This window comes from Pithys albifrons, chromosome 11, assembly GCF_047495875.1.
Source record: "Pithys albifrons albifrons isolate INPA30051 chromosome 11, PitAlb_v1, whole genome shotgun sequence".
NCBI classification, from domain to species: domain Eukaryota; kingdom Metazoa; phylum Chordata; class Aves; order Passeriformes; family Thamnophilidae; genus Pithys; species Pithys albifrons.
The window spans coordinates 8331667-8352684 of NC_092468.1; the positions used below are offsets into that span (position 1 = coordinate 8331667).

A 21018-nucleotide genomic window follows, 5' to 3' on the forward strand; every position below is an offset into this window, starting at 1 on the left:
CACACACACACACACACACACACACACCAGAAAGATAGTACAGCATAAATTGCAGATAAATACAATTGTAACTGTCTGGGAAACATCCCTTTTTATTTCATATGGCCTGATGAAGACTGAGAACACTCTACTACTTTTACATGGGATAGCAGAAAAATCTGATAAAGAACAAAAAACTCAAAAAGGACCAATTTGAACTTAATTTGTATCTATTTTTACCATTAGTACAGTATAATTATATTAATTGAAACTGTTCCTGATTACACAGGGTTAGGAATGATGACCTAAACCCTCATATTAAACTGTTTGTAGGTCTCATGTATTACTTAATGATACTATCAACAGAAAAGTAATTAATTGGTTAAATAATCATGTTATGGTTTCAAATAAAAAAAACTGTGTCAGACTTGGATAGCCATTTCATTTGCCACTCACACTAATAAATTATTCTGAGTTAATAAAAATGCTTTCTTTTTTTCCCTAATGTTTTTTGTTTGCATTTTGAACATTTCCTGCTGTTTCAATTAGGTTTTTTCATAGATGTGTTATGAGCAGCAAGCTAAGATCAAGGGTTACCAAAATTTATGACACTGTTACTCAACCAACCCTTAAGCCCTGTTTGACTTCATAATAATTCAGATGACATATTTCAGATGATTTGGTGTGCGTAAACAGATACTTAATTCAGCTACTGTTACATATGTACTTAATGAATGTAATGACATTTATGGAACTAGTCAGAATTTTTTCAATTAAATGTTTTCTGCTCTGACTGAAATTGTGCCAAAACTGCAACATTTTGGAAATAATACTGACTTTAATGAAGTTTTGACAGGATTATTTCTAACCTCTAGAAAAGACTTCCTGGAAGATGAGAGTAAAAGATGAAAAATCTGAGATTCTTGAGCCAAACATGAACATTTTTCCAAAGTCCCATCTTTGCCAAAATCTTTGCACACTTGGCTTTCACTGCAGAGTTACACAGAGATTTTCAAAGCTAGAGAAAAATGCATAAACTAAGAGGCTCTCCCAGTTAGCTCTAGCTCTTTGTTGGAATTGCCATGATTGGTCTGTACAGTCTCCCTGGCTTTATATTCTGCTCATGACTTATACCTCTTCTATTGTGCTGTGGTTAATTAGAAAATGCTAAAAATTTGGTTGGAAAAGGAAGAGTATGCTGGGGGAAGCAGTGTTGCAAATTGCTGCAAGTTTTCTCCACAGACTGGATGGCACTGAATTTTGTTGCCCTTTAGGATGCAGGGAAATGTAGTAGGGTCCTGACAGGAGGAAAAGAGAGAATCCAGGATGAGCGTCTGAAAGGAGTCTGCAAGGCTGGACTGTAGAGCCTCCTGACAAGGAGAATGAATGACTGTTATTCCCAGTGGGAATTAGGTAGTTGGTGCTTTTGAATATTCAGGCACATTCTTTCATCTTAAAATCTCTAAATACTTTTAATAAATCTCAATCCGGGAGACTGAAACAGACATATTGCAGAAAGAAAGAATTAAGAGGTCTTAAGATAAAGGTAGGATGCCTGAATCTACTTTGATAAAACAAGGGTAATTGATGGTTCAGAGGGGTCAGGCTGATCAGGTCAAAACTGCTGAGGGACATATTTTAAATGCATATTTTAAATTAAATGATTTGGAGAGAGGACTTCAAAATTTGGGGAAACTAGAGATAGAGATATTGCAGCAATGGAAGGAGGGAGAAATGACAGCATATGACAAATATGAGCATAGATGTCTCAGAAGAAAAGTAACAAATTAAGCACAGACTGGAGAAACAACATGGATGTGTAAGAGGAGGAACAAGAAAAAATAATTCCTAGCTCATAACCATGGAAATAAAAATAAGCTGAAAGAACAGGATACAGTAACCTGAATACTTGGCTTTCTGCAGTTTATTTGCTGCTGCTTGTGTGCTTAAGGAAGGACTGTGAAGATTCTAACCATTTTCCCACCCACTTGCAACTCCAGAAAAAAGATTAAATGTGAAAATTTTTCTTAAAATGTGCTTTTCTTTGTACAAGTATGCATATAAATAAGAGTTAGCCAGGTGCCTTCTCATTTAACAACCAAATCCAGGACTTTTCTACTATGAATTAGTACTCCATGTTCAGTTCAAATGCCAACAAACAAGGATTTGATTTTCTAAAATGGAAAGTGCAAAGCGTCTCAGAATAAACATTGTATCCTGTGCCTTAGCAAGAATCATATGTTTACCACAGTGCTGCCAAAGTACAGAGAAATTGCAAATGCTTTAGGTAATTTTAAATTACTTCTGGGGCAAGCACCCAATCTGAGAGATCTGAAAATTGAGCTGTTGAAAAAGAGAGCTTCCAAACATAATTATTTCATTTCAGCAAGCTGTACCAGTAGTGTGCCAATCTGAGATCTAATCTAGTGGCAGCTTTTGGTCTAATACAGTAACTGTAGTTCAGATGTTTAAAAAACAGTTTGTCTGGTTCATCTGGGTAACTATGCTAACAGTTCAGGAAGGCATACCTGGGAGATTTGAAAGATTGCAGGCAGCTATTTGACCGGGTATTGTCACTGTGCCTGAACTGATGTGACAAATGGATTCTACATTTAAGCAGCAAAAGAGTTCCACCAGAGCTCAGGTTCTGCATTTCACCAGAAGGCACTCCCCCACCTTGAAGTTAACAGGACATAAAATTTTGGCACAAAATTTTAAACATTTCTTGGTCCTCGGTGAATTCTCTCAGAGCTAAGAAGGTATAAAGAGAAGTAACACCTCTGTGTATTACTCTGATATTTTATCCTACTTGTTTAATTTACCAAATGTTAGAGCAATCTCTTTATTAAGTGGCTGACCAACCATTTGGAGCATCTTACACACATTGCCGTGAGAAGAGTGATGGACAACTGGGTGAGCTCAGCCTGCACTGTAACTCAGGCATGATGAGCAGAGCTGTGTTTACATACACACAGTTCATGGCTAGGAAAACACAGTGCAATCTTTCCATTATGGCTTCAGTTCCTGGCCTGACCTGTTATCAGTGTCCAGCACTAACACACAAGGGGATCTCATACAAAGATGATGAATGCAAAGAACGCACAATGTGCCACAGTATCGATCTCCCTTCTTCCCTCATATACTTCTGCTACTCTAAAATTGTCATCCAGTAACTTTTTAGCAAGAGTAAATTATTGGTAATCTTTCAGATATATTATTATTATTATTATTATTATTATTATTATTATTATTATTATTATCCAAATAAGAAAATCTCTCTTTAAAAATTATTTCAAGTAAATAATCTGGACTCTGACAACTTAGGTTTTTATTTAAGAGGAAAGTGAAATAAATTAGTTTGGTACTTCATAATATACATTGATCTACTGGATAGTTTTACAATACAATGCAATTTAATTTATAGAGTATCTCATATTAGTGACATATGACTACAGTGACTTTTAGACACATTATGATAACATATCCATTGATTGAATTAGAAAAATATCTTTGCTTTATTTTTTTAGAAAATCTGAACAAAGAAGGATGTGGTTCATTCTGTTAAAAAAAAAAAGAATTATAAATACTAGGATAGTGATGAGATAGCATCAGTTCATCAATAAATATCTGGAGGCAACAGTTCACAGGTATGCTCAGCTTGCAGGGAGTTGTGATACCAGATGCTCTCAGTGTCATTCTCTACTGTCCCACAGCTTGGGAAGATGTTCTCACCATAAATTGTGTTAAATAATGAAAATAACTGGTTTATTATAACTCTTTGTTCATTTCTATGAAAGGAACTTGTGTTTAGAACAATTCTGTTGGATTCCTGGAGGTGTTTCTAAACTGGGGGACAAGAGGTTGGAATGCAGCCCTGCTGAAAGAGTTGTGGGAATTTTGGTTGATGGAAGCTCAATATGACCTCAATTGTCAAGAAACAGAAACAAGAAGATGTACACCTAAGTCTGATGCAGAAACTCCTAATTTAAAATGCATAAAATAGACCAATGACACCAATCCATTTTTTATAGCATAGTAGCTGAGCAATTTCAAATCTATATATTCAGCCTTGATAATAGGAACAATCAGTGGCCTTACATTCCATATAATCAATGTTCCTTATGATCAAACCCACCAAGTGGAGAATTAACTTGCTATAAGAGCACCACAAACAGGAATGCAAAGGGGATAAAGTTATTTATTAATTTTAATGAAAGAGTATTTTGTAGCTCATTCCATGTCCATTCTGGTATAGGAATGCACTGAACTTTCTCTGTTTCTCCTGGGATGAGCTGGAGCATCTCTAGGGTTGCTGTTGCTCCCTCTCTTGTCCTAGGTTCTTCATGACTCATGACAGCCAGAAATTGAAAATTTAATGTACCTTCTTTAAAATACCTACTCAACCACTATCCCAGCCTGTCCAGCTTTGCACTATGCAAATAAATCCCAGGTGGGCTGGGCACAGCTCTTGCTGTGTTCAATTACCTCCTGTAGTAGTTTTGGCTTTAGTCAGCATAGGTCCCCATTTAGGCCTCAGTTTTTAGCAGGCCTCAAAGGTTGTGACACAGATTAGAGGGGACAGGCATCATCTGACTTAAGCAGCCATAGAGGTATTTCATATCATCTGACATCATCAGGAAGTGTCGGGGAGTATAACAAGCAAGGTGGGAGGAGTCTCTGCGCTCTTCGGTCCCTGCTTCTGACCAGGACGGTTCCCGCTCCCTGACTGCTGATATCAGGCCCTCCTGCCGGTCGGCACGTCTGCTTAGCCGGGGACGTGAGCACATTCCTGTTAATTCCTCTTTCCCTCTTGCTGGGAGGTTTCCTCTGGGGAGGGGGTTTGGTTGGTTTGGAGTTTCACCTGTTAGCTGGGGCGACCTCGGTGAGCCTGTTGTTGTTTCCTGTCACTATGTGCTATTTCATATTCTGTGTTAAGCTCTCCTCTGTATAAATATAAAAACCTCACTGTGTTTAAAGCCTCGTTTCTGCTGTTTTCCCTCACTCTCCTGCTCTGGGAGTGGACTTTTTGACTGGGTACCAGGCAGTTGGCATTTTGCCAGCTCAAACTATAACACTCCAGCAGTAAAAGACCTTCCCCTTTGGAAAGGTGTACAGCCAAAATAACAGGAGCAAACCTGTGCTGTCACACACAGAAATCTGACTGTCTCTTGCCAGCACTGCCCCTGCATTACATATCCATACAATTTCTGTAATAAATATTTATACATGACCAGATCATCAGCTAATGTGAATTTGATTCAGTAAAGCCATTCTGAATATCTTTCTCTATTTTCATTATTTCTTTCACTGAACTGTGCTCTAGTGATTTTTTTCTTAAATATTGTAATTTTTCATTTTTCAAGCTTTAATTCCAAAGTCATTTGATTCTGGGCAGGGGAGAGAGGAGACTTTTAAATGCTTCTCTGCATGTACTAGCTGGTGTTTCTATATTTCAAGAGTCTACTGATTTCTGGAGATATAAGTTACTCTTTAGGATGATAATTTTCCCACACTCCAATGCAGGCTTCTTGAGAGACTTTTATTGAAAGAAGATAATAATATTTGTTCTGCACAGGGAGCACCAAAAAATAAAGGCAAGATGAACTTTCACATTTTTTAATGTCTTAAGTAGCACCATAATTTTCCTCTTCTCTGTAACTCTAACCATTAGTAAATATACCAGTCACAGATAGACTAAAAATAATATCAGCTTTCAAAAGGCAAAAATTCAACACAGGGAGTTTAAGAATTAAACAGTGTTTTTTCCACCCTTTTTGCATTAGAATAAATGGCCACAGCAGTTGAGGAAGTAGCACTCTACTCTCCAATTAGAAATTATGGATAAAAAGAGAGTAGAACTGCAATGCTGTCATTTTCAGGAATTAGAAAGACAAGCATTTTTCTAAGCTAACTGGAAAAATCATTTGCTCATTTACTTATTCTGCTCTGATGTAAAAAAAAAAGCTTTATAACATTTAACATTTTAATGATTCTGGAGGAATAACAAACTTAGGCCTAATTTTCCTTTCACTGAACATGATGAGAATTTTTGTCTTTGAACTCAAAGTAAGTGGGCTTAGATCCTTGGTTTTAAAGGAAACTAATATTGGAGAAGTTAATTATATAAATATAGAATATGATGCTATGGCTATGGTGGCATAAATTTGGAGTTAAAAGTATCACTTATTAGTCACAGTAAATGTAGACAAATTTGTTTATTTTCATCCTGTGCTTTCCTCCAGTTTATGAACATTCTGAACAGTTCCAGATCTGTGAGGCAGACATCCAAACTCCAGAAATGAACCACACAAAGGTCCCCTTAAATAAAGGGCCCGGCTCTACTTTCCATTCCCCCATTAAACCTTTGTTGGGCAAACAGCTCCCTAGGGCCAAAGGGAAGAACTTCCCTCGAGGCTGTGACCTTTGTGGTGAGCAGGACAGTTTGGAGTTTTGCCCTGAAAGCAGGGAGTTTCCCTAGTTGTGCACAAAGGTTTCTGGTGTAGGGTCACTGCTAAACTGCAAAGTAGCAGTGAAAATTCAGTTCCAAAATTCACATTTTTTTAGAATTGGTCAGTGGGAGCTCACCTGTTAGAATACATAAACTACTGTATAAGTAGGACAACTATAGAGAGATCATAAAAGGTGGAAGGTCTGGGCTGGCTTCTCAGCTCCTGGAAGCACTGCCATTATACTGGAGTCAATGGGTCAGTGTAGTTTCCTCCATGTGAGGGCTTAGCCATCCAAAGGCATTAAAATGTGTCCCAGGGCTTGTTCTACCAAAGCCACCTTCCAGGTCTCCCAGCACAGGACAAACTGTGCAATGTTCTGCAGAACTTACTGGTGCAAGAGAGTCCACAGACTGTCACCCAACACTTACCTGATTAGTGTTCACATCACCAAGAGTAGCCACTGAAAGGGGCAGTTTCATACCCAGAGGGACCCCGGGCTGTGCTGGCAGCTGCCTGTTGTGCTGCTCCATTTGCCTGTACTGCTCATTGTCTGGGACATCACCTCAAATATGTGTGTTGAACCAGAAGCTGATGAATATTGCCCTGTCACTGTGCACTCAAATTCCAGAGGAATAATTTTATTAAAAACTATTGCTCTTATCTAAATACTGTTCTCTTTTTCCTGTAAAGGGCATTAGGTAGTTGTCTGTGTCAGTATTAAAGAAAAAGCTGGGAGCCACTTGTAATCCTGACAGTACTGGCTCAGATTGTGAGCTATGACCCTGCCAGCCATGATGCTGCCCAACCACGTGTAGCCTCTATCACTGCATCACCACAGCTCTGCAGTAGCATCTTCCTCAGCCAGATTAATTTTGTACAATATCTGAGGATTTTTTTTCCTCCAGCACAAACCTAATGTTTCTACCTGCCCTTTAATCATTTCTGGTTCATAGCAATCTGTGTCAGAGAACGTTACAACAATAATATATAACTCTAGGGAACACTGATATTATATAAACTGCAGCATAATACTTAACATATTAAATTCAATTTTTCAATTTAGCTATTCTCTGTCTGTTTTACTTGGCTTTAAACTAAACAAATTTCCAGTGCCAAATGCAGCAGTTGGAACTGACCACCTACAGCACAAGATTAAGGACATGAAAAAATTCTGTGTATTTGCTCTGAAGCTAAAACCTCCTTCTCTTCAGCAAAGGAACTTCACTGATTATAAACCACACTGCTTTAAATTAAATAAAATGGAAATATAATGAGCTATTGTGGAGTGAAGAGTAGTTTATTTAAAGTTTTTCAATCTCATAAACTCTAAGGGAGGTCACTCTTCTGTGGAAAGAATTTTCCAGGCTTTTCTACAAAGAAAAATTTATCTGTAAACCTAGCAACTTTATTATAAAAGACAGTACAAATGGAGAGAAGCTGATTTCAGTTCATTTAAGGCCCTTTTACTTCATATTTACCCTGTCTGTAAATAACATCATCTTGACAGTGTCATGTCTTTGGGGGCTCTGTGGAGCAAAACCCTGCTTTGTCAGTGCAGTCAGACCTCCAGAGGCTTCAGCCTGACCAAGCATGCAGAAGACAGGAGACACATCCTTCAGTGTCACTCAGGCTCAAAACTTTGTCAACATCTCTCTAACTACTGTAGCATGAAGCTACAGTCGGAGCTTAGGAAGGAACACAAGTTCCTCCACTTGCCCAGACACAGGTGACCTACATCTCTTGAGTTAGAATAACTCCAGTGAGTGTGCTCAGTGGGAGATGAACAGCAATAGACATGAGGAAAAGGACAGGCTCCAGAGACAGGGTGGCCCTGATGCCTGTTTCTGACAAAAGAAAATACACATTTATTTCTGAGTCTTACTAGCTCACAATATTTCTAATGCTTACTCAGCCACCTACACCAAGGAAAAATAAAGATAGTAATCCATTCAGAAATGTAATAGTGATATAATGGTTCTATCAATCTTGGAGTCATTATGATGCTTTCTCAAGTATGGGTACAGCTGGTTGGAGGATATAATTGTCTAGTTAACAATATGTATCTTAACCTAAGTTCTATTAAAGTAAAAGACAATAATTCCATTGCAGTTTGTGTGCAGGAGAACAGTAATAATATATATTATATAATAGGTAACAGGAGCTGCTCTGTGAACTCTCTTCCATCCTCTCTGATTTAAACCTGATATTTAACATATCATTCAGTATAAATTTCAGTCTGTCCTTTATGTCCACTGAAGGAGCATGAGTGAAGATTCTCCACTTCCATGTAATGAAAATAACTTGTATTTTCCCATTTATTTCAGAGCTGCTTGACTTGCATACTTATATTACTGCATACTTGTGTGAAATCCAAGAGGTCCGTTCAAATTACAAGTCAGCTCAGAGAGGAGCAGAAGCATAGGAAAAGAAAAGCATAGTAGATGTTGAGTGCATATTGAGTATGGAATCAACAAATCACTTGAAAATATATAAAATTAATCTCACACAGAATATTTAAATTTTACCCAAATTATAACAATTTTGAATAAGTAATTTCCAAACCAATTGAAATATCAGTGTTTTTCACAGAGCTTCTACCTTCTCTGTAGTTCCTGATGAAGTAGTAGCACGTCAGGTAGCTCCTGCTAAGCCTATTCTTTTTACTGCACTAGCTCCATGCATGGTAGCCATGAGATATCACCAGGAGTAAAGGGAGTTCTTTAAAATCAGGGAAAAGAAGAGATACTACAGGAAAACATCCATAAAGCAGCAGCATATCCTGGTTTACCATGTCCCTATTCAAGGTAAGCAAGTAAAAAGGCTGTGTTATCTCTTGAATGACTCTCATGAATGAAAGCATCAAGATTTGTGACTCATTTCAGAGAAAGTGAACAGCAACAGAGCATTTAAGATGTCTCAGAAAGAGAGCACACTAGATTGTAGTAGAGTTATGTCAACAGAGAGAATTGTTAAATAAAGTAAGTCCAGAAGACTGAGAACAAGCATCACTAGAAAGGCCGTGAGGTGAGTTACATATAAAGTCTTCTCAAGCGCCAGCCAAGAATTACTACAAAGCCCAGTGTGGAAAGATTTTTTAATATCCTTCTCTATAATGATAGAGAAAATTAAATTCTAGTAATTTTATAGTTAACACATTCCCAAACTGTTAGTTTTATTCACAGAGGTGGTTTTTCTCAATATATTTTACTAAACTGCACTATAGCAGATTGGTAATTGTGGCTTTGGTCCAACAAAGCATACATAGAGGTGAACCTCTGAGTAGTGGAATAGATTTTAGTGAAGTACAGATATGTTTAGGGTATTTAAGGTATATGGTTTGATGGACTGTGGTTTAGATGAACAGCATCTCTATATCACTCTATCAGCCTGTCCAGCAATGCAGTGAAGCCAGAAAAAAGTTAATGTGATTGTTAAGTCATTGGAAATAGGGCATGCACAAGTCTAGGAAATCATCTTGTGGAAGCGCTTGTCTGAAATTAGTTCTTGCTTTTTCAAATTAGCTCATTTTTCTGAATAAGAGAGCTGACTGTTCTGTCCAAAAATGGTGAAATTAAATAAAATTAACATACTCCGTTATTAATCAAATGAATAGGTGGCACTAGATCGCAGCTTGAGAACATTTTAAAGGAAAATGCTGTTCAAAAAACAAATGTAAAGGTATATATGTTTTATTAATGACAGAAAAATATTATTATTCATGTCTTTTATTACTTCTGAATAATAACCTCCTAATTAAAATTAGTGCCAGCTAGATTTCCTGAATAGCATTTTAGCAACAATAAAGGAAACAATCCAAATTTCCTGTAAATACTTTGCTGCACATTAGATATAATTATCAATTAATTTACTTAAACACCAGGCTTGTGCTATCATAGTCAATGAGGCTTGTGCTATACAGCAAATTAGATTTCAAAACTCAAGCACAATCAGAATGCAAGGGACTGTACCAAAAAATCAGGAAATGGTGTAGAGCTCTACAGGTAAAAGTATCCCCCAATCTTTGTGCAGCTTTGGCCCAGTGCCCTGGATGGGCAGCAAGAGGTAAGTGCTGACAGGCCACGGAGGGGCAGAAATCATTGGAGCTGTCAAACCAGGCTTGAACCTCATCCCAGTGAGAGGAACAAGAATTGAGCATTGACAAAACTGCCTGGGTGATTTAGGAGATTAGATCCCATTTCAACTTGCCTTAGGTATTCAAGTCTTAAGGAAACTCCAGGACACATAGGTTTTCTGAAAGAAAGCAAAAGATGTATAAAAACTCAGATAGGCTTTTTACTGTTAAAAAAACCATTTCCATGTGCATCTGTGGTCTTAAGCAATTTTAAGACCTGCGTTATTTCATTTAAAAGTTTCTATTTATTTTTCTTTCTCTTCCCTTTGTGAACATGGTTCAGAGGCTGCTGAAATCAATGGAAAACCTTTCTTTGTGTCAGTGATTTTGAACATCATTTGTGAAAAACTGTCATGCATCATCTCAGTTTGCCAACAGACAACTGAACACAAGCACTGCACTTTATTTGCACTCTGTACCTGTCAGGAGACTATCTGAGATCTCATATGAGACCTTCTCTGATCTGTTTTACAGAAAACAAGATCAGCAGTGAAGTTATCCCTTCTCTTTGTAAAGACATGCCAAGGGCTGTAGGCCTTTTTGGGACATAAGCTGTGCACAGGAGCATTATTGATATGTCTATATGATCTTAAGAAAAGTTAGGAAGGTAAAATTTTACTGTGCTACTGGTCTTTCTCAGGTGATTAGACAGGGACCATAGAATTTTTTTTCTTCCTATTAGAGCAGGATTGTTATAGAAATGATCCAAGTATATAAAAGGAGCAGGAAGGAAAGTTGTTTTCATTTAACAGTTTGAGGTGGAAAAGTACCTGGAAAACACCTCTTCAAACCTGAAAAGGCACAACAAGCCTTCATCTAAGCAAAGATTAGAAACAATCGATCCAAGTTCATTGTAAGAAAACAAAGTAGTTACATAATTTAATCATCTCTTCTTCTTTCAGAGTACTAAGTTTTATATTAAGCTTTATATTAAGCCTTTTGCAGCAGGGTGCAGAAAAAAAAAGTCAGCCAAGAACTGTGGAGAGCTAGTTAAAATGAAAGTAGAGGATATTAAAATGTCCCATAACCTGAGTATCTCAACTTAATCCATGGAACAATTCCCTCTGTATTCTATAAAAAGATATATCTTTGTTTCGTGTGTTTTGTTCTGAAGGTATTTTCTAAGTGTAGAAAACACATGAGAAGGACATGAGGTCCACGAGGACCAGCACTGAGAATCTGGAGATGAATTAGCTGTTTTACAAAAAACTGTTTCTCATAAAAATTGGTTTTGTTGTTTGTTGATTATCTGCCTGAGCTCATTTCCACAATTTGCAACTGTATAATATTTCTACTGTTGCTGTCAGGGGTACGTTTGCTTTGTTTGGGGATGCCCATGTGCAGAATCTGTGGAGTGTGAAGGTCTTGCTGTAGAAGACAAGTAGTGTTATAATAAAATACAAGTCTGTAAGATTCACCTCATGCTCTGATAGAATTAGATTCCATCCTGTTTCTTATCCCATGGCAATTTGCTTTCAGTTTGAGTATTTGTGAGGCAGAAGCACAAGGAAAAATCTTGTTGGGAAAATAGGGGAATGCTGGAGAGAACAGGCTTTGGGGAAAAAAAAATCAATGTTGCAATTTTTAATGTCCATTCTTACAGCTTCCTGTATATTCTTTCTAACAGCTGCAACTGTACAAGCTGGGACAGGTATAGGCTGTGGATGTTCAGTTTATATTACTTAGCTTTGCTTTTTTATTCTGTCAAGGTTCTTTCCATGGTGAAAATGAAAGGGGGGAAGTTTAAAAAAAACCCTTAGAACATATTGAGTACTGTAATGGGTTGGTTTGGTCTTTTTTTTCCCTAATGGGCACAAGATGAAGTTTGCTACAAATATTTTTAATCTTAACAAAGAAATATATTGTTAGTATTATTGTTAAAACAAAAAAACAAAAACCCACAGAACAAACAAAAAAAGCCCCCCAAACCCCCAAAAATAAACAAAAAAAGCATCAGGGCTTGACCTTAAATTCCAGGATGCTGTGTGAAAGTAAATAGAAAAAATACTTTAATATTGAATTGAAATGATGGTATAGAGTGTGTGTCTCTGTGTGTGTGTGATACCAGTCATTTCAGGCTAATATGAAGATACCTACATTTTTCCCATCTTATTTCAAATTAAAATCATCGCAATTTTTCTGTTGCTTGTTCCTTGCAATGTGTTGTTTTCAACTATATGTTCTAGCTTAAAACATGAATGCAAAGAGTTAGTACTTTCTTATGGCACCAAGACCTTAGTTTTGCTTAGCTTAAAACTTTAGTAGTTTTAACAGTGTTTTTTCCATGTGGAGTCAAGAGCTGAAGGAAACAACTCCCATGTAATGTGGAGCAGAGACAGAAAATTCTTCTTCTGAACTAGAATATCAAGTTCAAAGAATGAAATACTGTCACATAATCTAACATGCTCTTTATTCATAACGTAATCTGTCCGCGCACTTCGCATCTTCCCCTTGGCCTTGGAGGAGAAAAAATTGTCATTATATTTATGATTTGTTACACATAAAATATTTTTATTTTCATTTATGTAATTGATATCTCATTTGTAAACAGGTTTATTCTGTCTAAGCAATGCACAGTAACCTGAGGGGCCCGGGGGTGCAGTGACTCATTTAGCGAGCAATTACCTTGGAAAGATTAGGGAATTAAACTGTACCTCACAAAGCTATTGCTGAGTAAAAGATTCTGTTCTGGGTTTCTTTCAAAGTCTTTGTTTTAATTCCAAAAAACATCACCAATATCTAATAAAAAGCATTACAAGACAGCACTGAGAGCGGCTTAGAGCATGCCAAGTGCTTGTTAAAGAAAGACTGCTTTTTCAGAAGCTAATTTATGCAATTCCATGGAAGGAAATTCCAGGTATTCCCTCTGTTTTAAACTATGAACAACTTTTTGGTCCTGAGTCTCAACATTCTTATCTTTCACAAATGAATCAAAATCAAAAGTTGGTCTTATGTATCAAGACCTTTCTGTTCAGCTCACCTGGTGGGTTCAGACCCACACTCCAAGCTGGTGCTCACACTCATCCTTCTCTCTTTCACACATTCATCCTTTACCCAGTGGAAAAAGTGGAGAAGCCATTTAGGGTCTGCCTGGGGTCAGTTTTCTGTCAGTGTTATTTCTGAATTTTTTATCAGAAAAGGTAGTCAGTATAAGACAGAGACCTGAGTCAAGTACCTTTAATTCAGTACTGATGCCCACTTGTTTTTAGTAGCATCTTGGTAGCTTGACAGGAAGTGACAGCACAGTGGGAATAATTATCTATACTCCCAGGCAACAGCTTTACTGAATCACTACCTTCTATATGTTCCTGCATTGCCTCTTTCTTAAAAGCATTGTTAAATTAAATTTAAAGGTTTCAGCTTGTAATATCTGTCTTACTGTGGTTTGGTGGTGGCTTTTTGTTGGTTTCTTAGTTTGTTTTTCTTTGCTGTTTTGTTTCATTTATTTGGGGGAGGAGGGGGGGTGTCCTTTTTTTTTGTGGAAATTATTGAATTTCCATCCTGCCTGTTTTATATTTCACTCATTCTGGTGACATATTTGTTCATAGTAGGGTATTAAGAAGTATCAAACAGACCAGGATCAGATAGATCCTTATCCTGAAATGGAATTTGCATACAACAAAATGTCAGGTGCTGATGAAAATGTTTTTGGCTTCCTCTGCTTTTACTTTGCACAATTTGAAAAGTGAACACAGTGATCTCCAGTCCTCTTGGCTGCCTTTTGGCAGTGCATGAGCCTGCCCAGCAGCTCAGCCTGCACACATGGGCAAGGGAGATATTTACAGGCAAAGACCAGAATTCTGATCTGGAATAAACCTTTGCAGTCTTACCATAGACCATAGACATATCAGCTTAGGATATGACTGGTTCTTACAGCTCGTAGAAACTGTTTCTGCAAGATGCTTATGCTACAATTATCCCTATTCCATGATCCCTAATTCACCTAATTTTCTTTGGAGAGGTGAAAGACAAATTAGATGATGCACAGAAATGGATATGGGAGGAGCGTGATGCCAGATCAAGAAGTGCCAGAGTGAGCTGGCAAATAGATACCATGACTTAATTCTTTAATTATCTGTTCTGAAGAGCAACACTGCTGAAGTCTGAATATCATAAAGCCCTTAGCGAAACTTGCCTGAAGTTGATTCATTTGGTTTCTTGTTGAGCTCATTCCTCAAGGCTAATCTGCATCTCTAATTGTGTTTTATATGCTTTGAATACAGTTTACCACCTTTTATTTCTACCATTGCATAAAATGATTCATTAGTTATTCTACAGCTTAGAATAAATGCTCTGTTTATAAATATTATAATAAACCTATACAGTAATTTGATTGTCATTCAAGCAAGAAACTGAAAATTCAGTCTTCAGCTCAGGGGTTTAGAGGTGAAAGCCTCCAATTTCCATGACATTCTGGGTAATATTGAGACCCTTATTTTCAAATACACAGAGAAGGGGGGAAGGCAGAATTCCCAGAGAGCAGCATGAATTCTGCATTCTCAAGCCAGAACTGCAGTCCTAGTCACCTTGTTCTTGAAGAACTAAGATGTCTGTTAATTTAACACTTATGTAGGTGAACATTTAAAAATGCCAGAGACTTCTGGCCTGCAAAAACATCTGAAATATCACTTAGTATAAAATATATCCCATTAGCTCCAAAACTTTTCAAATTGAGCATCTTCCTGTATCTGGGAGTACAGGAGAGATACATGTTACTGAGATGGCCTTCACTGTGCTCTGAACAAAACTTGACATAAATTTGTCCCAGAGGACAAAAATCCACTTCTCAAATGCCCAATCCTTGTAAGCTTGCTTCTATTCATGTAGGACCATGACACATCCATCTCTGCTGTGGGGAAGACTGTTCTGCACTTATCTACCCTGTACAGATGTCAGTGAGATGCTAGAGAAACCACTCCTCTCTCATCAAAGGACAGGATGTGGAACCTATTGGTAGGGTACAGGGCAAGTTCTATTTTCCTTGATCATAAGTTTACACGTTATCTTAATCAAAGCAACACATTTTGCAAAAAGCAGGTAAGGAAGATTGTCTGTCCATGTTGGTGTGTTAATACTTCTCCCTACAGACACAGGCTTTTCAGAATGTTTGTTTTTCAGTCCTGCCTCTGATAGGAAGTGATTTTTATGGAAAAAGAAAAAAGAAAGAAAAAAGAAAAAAACCCACAGTCCTATATATGTAAAGCACCTGTGTACTCAAATGACTTTACAAGATAAAATGTATGCAAGGCAGTGTTCTCTAGTAAAGCAGCCAACCCTGAGCCTGCCACATTACTGAAAGGAAATAAAGTTGCAAAGAGATTCTTTTGGGTTTAATGCCATTCCTATGGTGACTCTATTTTACATGATGTAGGTTGGCATTTATAAGAATCTGCTATATAAACATGAGGCAAATTTACCACCTGAAGTCACGGAAAGACGTGGGTAAAATGTGAAGGAAATAATGTACTAATTTGTATGAAGGAAAACAACTTCCAACTGAAATCATGAGGAACATCACAGTTAAAGAAATTAATTTCCACTGTGCATTTCTCCCTTCTCAGGGAGATCTGTCCATGTGTGAGATGGTTCAAGACTGGGACTTTTGTCTTCTAATGATACTTTTGTCTAACTCGCCTATTACTGAAGGTGAATTAGCACAAACCTGGTTAATCTCAGATGAAATGCATGCTCTTTGTAATCACGTGGTCCAAAATAAAAGGATTTAAATCTGTGAATATTCCAGCCCTTCAAGAAGTGATAAAACATCATGTAAATACCCTTGAGCACAATCTATTACTTTTAATCCATGTACAATACGTTATTTTACTCTAATGTACACATACAACCCCTCTTTACATTCCTCCAGCTTCCTTAGAGTGATGCCACGTTAATCTGCTGAAGGTCAAGCTGAGAAAATTGAGGAAACAAAGCAAGAGCTCTTAGGAATCATGTCACGTCATGTTGGGCTCACAGACAAATGGGCATTAGCTCTAGATACAGGTACTTGCCAGTTCATCAAATTGCTTCACATCTGGTATTTTATCTTGGATTATGTATTATTGCATTCAATTTAATGTTTTATAACTTATTAGTGTGTAATTGTTTTCATATAGTTGTACTTTAAATACAGAAGGAGTGGGTGTTACCTGAAGCATAATTCTCTCCCTGTGGTACCTCCCTATGATTGGCTACAATAGAGATAATTGTCCTTTATTATAGTGGGTAGTAATTTGTGTGCAATGAATCATATTTTATCAAGTAAAATATGAATTTGTGACTTTTAAAGAATTGCTTGGGTTTTTTTCTCTGTGTCTCCTTGTAACTTTTCTTTATAGCTTGGGAGTTTCATGACTCAGGGAAGTACTAGAGCACAGATATGTTGACAGATTTGTTTTCTGTCATTTCATTTAAATGGAATCCATCTTCTAAACCTCTAGATAATAGTTGCTAAGACATAAAATTTCATTTTTAAATACCTCCTGCTTTTTCTTCAGTTCTGAAAGAGCTACTAGTTCCACCACACTCCAAAAATATATAAAATACTTTAAATATAAAAGTTACACAAAAACTAAAAAAAAAAAAAAAAAAAAAACCACAACTAAACAAACAAAACAAAAAACCAAATCAAAACACAATAACAAAATCTGTATTAAAAAAAAAGGGGGGGGGGGAAAGGAAGAAATATTTTCTTTTTCTGAGAAAACAATCAAATCACACTGATAATATTATTCTAAATATATGGACAAATAAAAAATTCTTTCTGTACCTTATGCTACCAAAAATTTAATCAAATAATTATTAGTTCATTTAATTATGTGTTTCCATATGAATTTCTACACTGGTTTAGGAATCAGCCTTAAAGTTTATATTCTGAAGCTGTATAATTTCTTTTTTTTATCAACATATTAGAATATCTTAGCTGAAATATTGGACTCTATCCACAATGATATAGACAAGATTGGAATTCACTCTCCTTAAAAAAAGAATGGTGGAGGAATACAGTGCTCACACTTGACTGACTTAGAAGGTTAATTTAAAAAATCAGTATTTTTCATTCAGTTCTCTGAGTGATGTTTTATTGTGATTAGTTTGCAGTTCTGTGTGCATTTGATGCAGAAAGAATCTTACAGGTTTTTCCATCAGTTATATTTGAATGCATTGCAGGATCATTTCTTGTCCAGCTATCCAGTCCCAGCTCTGGTTCAGAGCCAAAACTGCTGCGTAAACCTCAGCTTTCCAAATCATATTTAGCTGCCATGGATTGGACTTCAGAGAAGCTGTATATGAACATGTCAGTCCTCACAGACAGTATTAGCAGACAGAAATAGCTGAACTTAGATGATGCAAAAGCTATTTCTGGAAAATTAAGTTACATTAGTAGCTTGTTTGGGAGCAGCAGATTGCTTCTGTTTGCCAGACATTTTGACTTGAGAGAAGAAAGGCTGGCTGACTTTAGGGACAGAAGGAAAGGCACAAGGTTCGGTAGCAGCATACAATAGTAGAAAATGTCTCATCTAGTAGCAGTAATTTTAATAGTCTTTGTGATGAAAATGTAATTTATCATGATAACAGTTAATGATTTCAAAAGAAGTGACACCCACTGTGCTGGATACTGAACAACTTGTGCAAATACACTTTCAAAAAAAAAAATTACCTGAATTTTGAAAACTTTACCCTCTATGGAGACTGCAAAGACTTGAACAGATATCTGATAGTATATATTGCCTGTTGGCCACTGTCCACATTATTCCTTGGTGACCGTGTGACATCCAGGGTTACTCCTACATGAACTTTGTCAATGGACAAGTATTTTCAAGACTGACATATAAAATGCAAACAAAAGATAAATGACAAGAATATAACATTTCAAATGAAAAAAATCTAAGGTAAATATGCAGTTGGAATATATGATTTACTTCTGGTGAAGCACACTAAAGGGTGGCAACTTCTGAGTAAATTCTAACTCCTTTTCAGTGATGAGAAAAGCTGTGAGTCTTCTAAAGCAACCTGGGATGCTCAGTGTATTTGCTTCCATTTTTATTCCTTGCAGCAGTTGTTCGTAGAACACACTGCAGACAGACATCTGAGGACTTTTATTTCTCGCAGAAGATACCAGAGCTGGATGGTTGAGAAGAGAAAGGCTAAAGGTTGACTTCAATGGGAATGTTCTCTGATGAGGGTGAAGATTTGACCCAGAAAGGTTTGAGTGTGTTTCTGAACAAAGTGAATTATCTTTTGTGCTTCACAAACATGGGTCACCTAAAAAAATGCAAAAGTTTAGCTCTCAGCCCACATGTTTGAGTGAAAGTATTTAATGTTACTCCTTAAAAAAAGCCCTTGTATTTTACTTCCAAACTGCAGTGAAATGTTGTACTTGAAATAAAAAGTGTCTTTAACCACCATTTTGTAAATGTGGTGCATTAGCCCTGGAAGTTGCTTGCTGTTTAGATTTTTAATAATTCTAAACTTATCTCTTAATTCCTTTTATGCTTGCATTTATTTGCACAGTAAGAACATGGGAGGTTTTAAGCAATTTCTTTAAAGTTTAGGCCTTATTCTTTTAATACTGCACATTGGTATTGAACAAAAATACCACAATCTAAATGAGGATACAAACTGTATTTGGTCATGAATAATGATGACTTGTTTCTTCTATGATATTCTTCTCTATGAAAATATTATTTTCATTATTCTGAAATACTTTTAGTCTTCCTAATAATCCTTTTTGGGGATAATTTGATCATTACATTTTATTTATAGCAATACTTGAAAATAGTTTCTAAGACTTCTGATGTATTTGCAATATTTGGACTTATCTAAAAATATCTACTTTATTTTGTTCTGATGTAATCTATTTACTGAATCTAAGTTAATTGCTCTGATTTGTCTTGGCTTATCTTTTCTCTGAAAATTTTATACAGTAAATGAACAAGCAATAATTTTTGTCTATCTGTGCTGGTACCTACACAATATCTCATTTGTTGATGTTAGAATGTTATGGATTAGAATGTTTTAATGTATTGATTAAATTCCATATTGAATATTGAAAAGTTAAATAGTTAACAGCTATTTATCCAAATAAATAGCCGATGTACAAGCAATTTTACCATGTTGTAGTATGTAAATACTTTTCAGTACAGTTCAACATATTTCTGTTAATAATTAAACACATCTTGTAACTGATTAAAGGTGACCAGTTCCAAGAAGAAGAAACATGGAGAGATGCACTGTAAGAAATGAGCTCATAACATTAAAATGTGGGAAATTATTTTCAAAAAGTCTGAATCCAGACTTGTGCTTTATAAATCACGGCCCAGAAGGAACTGGGGATTCAGCCAGATCTCATTAATTGCAGAGGAAAAGAAAGTTTAAGGACTGAAATTTATGTAAAACCAGTTCACTGGTCTATTCTTTTATGGGAACTATTTGCAATCAATCTGTATCTGCAACTCTTATGTGGGAAATGAGTAGAAGAGCTACAGCAGGTGCTTTCAAGTAATAAGGGATTTCCTATGAAACCCAGTGGAGTGATGACTTCACCAGTTTAATTATGGCCTACTCTTCTGTTGTAAAAACAGGACCAACATTTGTAAAAGGTTCTAATTGAGTAAATGACTTTGAACAGAAAATCTTTGACAGAGAAAAGAAGATATCCATATTTTATTGTAAAGGCCATAGGATTTATAGGGAACATCTTCAGAGTACTACGACAGTTAGTGTTGTCCCAGTATGCCCAGAGTAACTGGATGGAACAGCAGTAACTCTTTTTGTGCAGTCTGACTTTTGTTTATTTTGAATTTCTGAGTTATTTTTCAGTTCAGCCCTTTGATTTATTCCTGAATTATATATATCCCAGGCAGACATTTCTTCATACTGCTTCAAGAGGATTGGAGTGGTTTTGTTGTGCTTTTGTTTTTCCTTTAAAAAGAAATGCCTAAAATGATAGTTACTATTTCTTAATTTCACAATACCATTACTTTTTAGCAAGTGGTATATGCTTGGGAAATAGAGCAGGCTTTACAAATGGTGAACCACCTCTTGTTGCTGCCAATGGGACTTGTACTGTACTGCCTTGTACCAGAAAACCAGAGTCTTTCATGCCATAAAATGGGAGATAAGTCCTTCCATATTCACTGTGTCTCTTCTGTAAGCAATAGACACCTCACATCTGGTGTTACAACTTGCCATCCTGCCAAGAAATAAAAATCCAGGGAACCATAATAACTGAATCAGACCCCACTCTACAATATTTATTGCAAAGTAGCAGTTTCCATTGAAAATTTGATGGAAGTGAGGGACGCTCTGATATTTAGGGTATGGTAACAAAAGCCGTTAAGCAAAATGGTTCTTTTCACGGAGAGACAGGTCATTTAACACAGCTCTCTGATAATTTTTTAGGTTGGTTGGTTGGTGTCATTTGACTGCTCTACTCAGAAATCATTAACCTGGTTTTGCCTG

General features: G+C 36.6%; 1 long non-coding RNA gene across 1 annotated transcript; it reads left to right on the plus strand.

Moving 5' to 3' along the window:
- The first annotated feature begins 4533 nt into the window (after nt 1-4533).
- Nucleotides 4534-19694, plus strand: LOC139676990 (uncharacterized). Its single transcript, XR_011698760.1, has 4 exons — nt 4534-4756; nt 9101-9232; nt 16427-16560; nt 18611-19694. It is a non-coding gene; the product is annotated as an uncharacterized lncRNA (long non-coding RNA).
- Nucleotides 19695-21018: the final 1324 nt, after the last annotated feature.